This window comes from Terrapene carolina, unplaced genomic scaffold (genome assembly GCF_002925995.2).
Source record: "Terrapene carolina triunguis isolate 2854851 unplaced genomic scaffold, T_m_triunguis-2.0 Scaffold58, whole genome shotgun sequence".
Classification (NCBI taxonomy): domain Eukaryota; kingdom Metazoa; phylum Chordata; order Testudines; family Emydidae; genus Terrapene; species Terrapene triunguis.
In genome coordinates this window covers 9,734,119-9,740,006 of record NW_020664409.1, presented here as the reverse complement: position 1 = coordinate 9,740,006, position 5,888 = coordinate 9,734,119, and the positions used below count along the sequence as shown (strand labels likewise).

Here is a 5,888-nt window from a genome sequence, read left to right as displayed (position 1 = left end):
GTTTTTTTTTTAATAAAACAAATTATTCAAAATATAGGTGGATCTTTTGTTATTTTCATTTTGTATTGGAATGTAAAACAAATGAGGATCGGGAGCAATTCTAGAAGTCTCATAGCATGAATTCTTCCTACACTATTGCCATTGCTATTTTGTTCTGTACCTATTGAAGAAATAAAGTTTAATAAACTCAATTTGCCTGTAGAACATTCTGTCAAAGAGAACTCATACTAGACATATAGTGCCTAAGAGTCATATTTTCCCAAACAAATTAATGTTACCCTAGAGTTCTTCAGCATTAGAAGCTAACAGTGAGACACCAGCCTAAACTTTGTGCCTAAGAGGTACAGATGGACTGGCACATTTACTGGAAATCCAAGGAAGGACAAGCAACAATATTTCAATAATGTATGATAAGAAAATACCTTGTCAAATATATGCAAATAGCTATTGGGGTAACCAGGAAACATTAAAATAAGGGACTAACTTCAAATGTGCTTGTGCAGCATCCAGCACAACGGGGGCTCAGTTCTGACTAGGGTCTTTGGGTGCCACTGCCAATTCCAAAAACAGACAACCCTCCCACCAAATCTTATAGAAACGTCCTGGTTTATGCATCACTTGGAAAAGCAGGACAATTAAAAAGAAGGTCATAATCAACCATTGGCTGCATTGCTGGTCTTACCAAAGGAGGGTATAAGCCTCTTGGTGATATTTATTTATGTTAAATCCTTTTATTTACTGTGTTTGGGGATGGGAGTAGGATATAACTTGACAGAGGCTGGGAGTGGGCAGCAGGGGATGGATCACTTGATGATTACCTGTTCTGTTCATTCCCTCTGCAGCACTTGGCATTGGCCACTGTAGAAAGACAGGATACTGGGCTAGATGGACCATTGGTATGACGCAATATGGCCGTTCTTATGATCTGTTAGTCATGCACTAGACCAGTGGTTTTCAAACTTTTTTTCTGGTAACCCAGTTGAAGAAAATTGTTGATGCCCATGACCCAATGGAGCTGGGGATGAGGGGTTTGGGATGTGGGAGGGGCTCAGGGCTGGGGCAGAGGGTTGTGGTGCGGGGGTGAGGGCTGCAGGGTGGGGCCAGGAATGAGGGTGCAGGCGAGGGTCAGGGCTGGGGGTGCTGGCTCTGGGGTGGGGCCGGGGATGAGGGGTTTGGGTTGCAGGAAGGGGCTCCAGGTTTGGGGGGGCTCAGTGCTGGGGCAGGCAATTGGGGCATGGGCTTGGGGTGTGGGCTTAGCTTGGGCGGCTCCCAGTCAGCGGTGCAGCGGGGGTGCTAAGGCAGGCTTCCTGCCTATCCTGGCGCCGCGGAAGCGGCCAGCAGCGGATCCGGCTCCTACACGGAGGCACGCAAGCAGCTCTGTGCAGCTCTTTCCTGCAAGCACCGCGCCCCAGCTCCCATTGGCCGGTTGCCGGCCAATGGGAGTGCGGAGCTGGTGCTAGGGGCGGGGGCAGCGCACAGAGCCCTGTGGCCCCCCTGCCTAGGAACCTGACCCGCTGCTGGCTGCTTCTGGGGCCCAGCGCAGTGTCAGAACAGGTAGGGACTAGCCTGCCTTAGCTGGGCAGTGCCGCTGATGAGACTTTTTTAACGGCCCGGTCGGCGGTGCTGACCAGAGCTGCCGCGACCCAGTACCTTATATTCTACAACCCAGTACTGGGTCGCAACCCGCAGTTTGAAAACCACTGCACTAGGCTACGTGTACAGTACCATTGTCTTTCCCTTATGTTACGTTCTTATGACCACATTAAACCACTTTTTGTAGAGATAGCCAAAAAGCAAAATTAAGAGAAATTAAACATCAATTTAGCCTTTGGACACAATTAAAATTTCTTGCTAATAATAAATGTTATGAGCTAAATCCTGTCCTGGCCAACCCAATCCCATTCAGCGTGCCCTCCTCTGCAGAAGGACTCATTTCAAGGGCAACATTCCCCAAGGAAGTCTTGCGGGACATACTGTGGAGTCCACTTTACCATTCCTCTGAGTAGGAACAAAGTTGTCTCTGAGCTTGTATCAGCTTCTGACAATAGCATATGCACTGGCTGATTGAGGGATGGACACTTTCAAATCCATTCATGCTCTTATTGATGCAAAGGACTTATTTCATTTGCCCTCCCATGCAGGGCTGGCTCTACCATTTTTGCTGCCCCAAGCAAAAAAAAAAAAAGCCACTCGGAAAGTCGCCCGGACTGTGCCGCCCCAAGAATTAACGGAATGCCTCCCCTTAGCATGTGCCGCCCCAGGCACGTGCTTCCTCCACTGGTGCCTGGAGCTGGCCCTGCTCCCATGGAGGCTGATGGCCATAACTGGCGTTCTGGTTTCTCTAAGGCAGTGGTTCTCAACCATGGCCTGCTTGCAGTTCAGTCAGCACACACCTCCGGCCCATGTGACATACAGGGCCATACAGGTAGTATACACATTGTGTGGATGCAGTCCACATAACACACAGAGCTGCATATGTGGCCCACAATGGTAAATAGGTTGAGAACCACTGCTCTAAGGTATAATTTAAATGGATACAGCTAGAACATTATATTTGGCCCTTGACTATTTATAGGTTGGTTCCTAAAAAAAACAGTGTGCCATCCTCAAATGACTTGTTGAGGAACAGATGACTTGTGATACAAAATTGAGAAGGAAGTGGCTAGAGTGCAAGTGGGTAGCAACAGAGTACAAAGCTGTCTAATTGTGTCTGTGTGCTGGACTGTGCCCTAGAGAGAAAGACTGTGCCCTGCCATATGCACAGAGGAAGTGGTCCCCAGTGCTTGCTCTCTCCTTGTTACAGCAACACACGGAAAGATTAAGCCCTTCGTTTATTTCTAAGAACCCTGGATGCATTGTCTCCCTTAATCACTTACTACTTCAAAATTTCTCCTCCCTTGGTGTTCACACCTCAACTGCTAGCAGAGGACCTCACCCTCCCTGACTGAACTAACCTCGTTATCTCCAGATTGATTCTTGCCTGCATATTTATACCTGCCCCTGGAAATTTCCATTACATGCGTCTGACGAAGTGGCTATTCACCCACGAAAGCTTATGCTCCAATACATCTGTTAGTCTTAAAGGTGCCACAGGACTCTCTGTTGCTTTTTACAGATCCAGACTAACACGGCTACCCCTCTGATACTTCAAAATGTTCTTTAACTAGAATTGTTTGTATGGATTATAGTAATCATAATAGCAGATATGTAAAAGGACAGTGTTGATTGTTCTCATTTAACCCAGGAAAGAAATTTGAGCATCTCTTCAGAAATCCTACCTAAAATCTCCAAATCTTCCCCCTCCCCTTTCCCCGAGAAAGGAAATAGTGGAACTATAGAAGTGCAATTAAAAATCTCCACATTACTCTCAGTAGAGAAAATGTGATATTTTCCACCTGCACTGATGTCAGATCAAGTCCTCTCCAAGGTTTCCAGGTTTGTTGTTAATATTTGCTTTTTCTATCCGTATCTAATTTTAGCTCTTCTTGAGGAGATGGAGTCATGAGGTGAAAACTGAATTGCAAGGTACAGTACCAGATCTCCTAAGATTTCTTTGATAGGTAGGAAAGGAAGAGTGTAGGGAAAGCATTGAATAGATTAGTTGCTTCAGATAGACATTGATTTTCTCAAAATCTATAGCAACATTGTTGGCAGACCAAATTAATATAGAGATTGTGGCAATGGGAATCCTACTCTTGGTGCTTATTAAAAATATAGTCAATCTGATCATAAGTTTTCCTATTTCTAGACCAGTGCTTCTAAAAGTATGGACCCTGGATCACCAGTAGTCCACAAGTCCATCAGCGGGACAACAGATTTTGAGAGAGCAAGGAGAATGAGGTATTGGGAGGCACCCCATTGGAGGATCTCTTAATAAAAGTGGTCCACAGATAGAAAAGTTTGGAGACTCTCTGCTCTAATTCTTCATGTGATAGCAATATTATTACTCTTCTCTACTGCAGTGGTTTTCAGTCAGGGGTATGCATAACCCTGGGGATATGCAGAGATCTTCCATGGGGGACATCAGCTCATCTAGATATTTGCTTAGTTTTACAACAGGCTACATAAAAAGCACTAGCGAAGTCCGTACAAACTAAAATTTCATACAGACAATGACTGGTTTATACTGCTCGATATACTATACCTGAAATGTAAGTACAATATTTATAGTCCAATTGATTTATTTATAATTATATGGTAAAAATGAGAAAGTAGGCAATTTCCGTAATAGTGTGCGGTGACACTTTTGATCTGATCTTTAGAGCTGATTTTGTAAGCAAGTAGTTTTTAAGTGAGGTGAAACTTGGGGTACACAAGACAAATCAGACTCCTGAAAGGGGATCAGTAGTCTGAAAAGGTTGAGAACCACAGCTCTACAGCATAGTTATGATCCTTCTCACTGAAGGCTTTCTGTGATACTCTTATTTATTAAATGCTGACCACATGGGTCAGTGCTGTACACACGTATTTTGATGTTTAACTCCACTTACTTGGCCCAACTACAATCTTTTATGTAAATGTCACTACTTTGAAGCTGCAAGTGGTGAAAACATTTTCTTGAACTTATGATTATTAACTCATTTTGGGCACAACATGGTGCCAGCATGTCAAAGTTGCAAAAGCATCAACTTAGGTGGTTTAGCGGTGGGCCCCAGAAGATAAACGTGGGTTTATTGTGCATTCTCACAAAATAAGCTAAATGTCTGGATACAGTATATGCTCCCTAGTGAAATGGAATTCAGCACCTCTGTGCAGGGTTTTTTTCCCCCTAGCCATGGGCTCAGTGAAGAACATGAAGCACTCGTATGAATATATTTGTAATGATTAGCTGAACACACGCATGCATCTTGCAGTTAAGACACAGAACTTATAAAGCAGAAAAGTAGAAACTACACCACTAAAGTTATTTCCCCTCCTTCTACATCCCCTATGAAGAATGCAGGAGGTTAGAATAACACAACTACAATAAACATTAGAGATGAAAAAGCTTTTCCTTCCTCCCTTGCCCCACATGAGGTACCGCAGGCTCAAAAAAATATAAAATATACCAGGCAAACAATCTCATCCCTCAGATTGCTGCGGGCTAGAAAAATAATATTACATCAAGTATGCAAACTGGCCCTGCTGACGGGGGTATCCAGGGCTAGAAAAATAGAATTGCACCATACAGTAGAAGCAATCTCTCAAGCACACTGTAAAATGCGGATTAAATATAAGTTGGTGTCTCATACTGGGAGGCAAATAGGGAAATTGGGAAGGGAAAGTCAGTCATGCTTTTTAGGTCCCCTCTATACTATTATAATTCAATGCTTTAACATAGTTATGGGCAAGTATGTGCCATCCACACTGCATATTTTAATTGTGTTTTAAATGGACTAGTCAACATTGTTTGAGTTGTAATAGAGAAGGGCTTATAGCTCGACAATGTATATATATTCACAAAAGAAGCCCCTCGTAATAACAATTATTTTCCCTTTTTTAAAGTTCTCCATGCTTCAAGTTTTGTAGTATAAACTAGGAAGTCAGATGCGTTACTACCAATTAGAAAAGCCTTTTGGGATTTCACATTAACAAAATATCACTAAGGGTAAAAAAGGGTAAAAAATTCAACTCTGGGCAAAAGACATTTTACTCTCAAAATAGGGATTAAAATGGTGTCTTGGCTTTGTGCTGTCCCTCTGCACATGGGTAAGTTTAACTTTAAGTGTGAGGTGATTAGAGTTGGGAAATTTGGGCTGTTAGACCCAGGGCTGTTTCATAATGTTGTCTTTAAGTAGTGTGACTTACAGACATGGAAAAGATATGGGACCAGATTCTCAGCTGGTATAAATTCCTATATTGGCAAGAATGGACAATGGACATCAGGGACATTTGTGGCAATCACCTTT

General features: G+C 43.3%; 1 long non-coding RNA gene across 1 annotated transcript in view; it reads left to right on the top strand.

Annotated features, from left to right (window-relative positions):
* The window catches only part of LOC113408117, a 26,310-nt gene extending 21,042 nt beyond the window's left edge, over positions 1-5,268 (top strand). The window contains exon 2 of the long non-coding RNA XR_003370221.1: positions 3,480-5,268. This is a non-coding gene — a long non-coding RNA (uncharacterized LOC113408117). The remainder of the gene's footprint in view (positions 1-3,479) is intronic.
* The last annotated feature ends 620 nt before the right edge of the window (positions 5,269-5,888 follow it).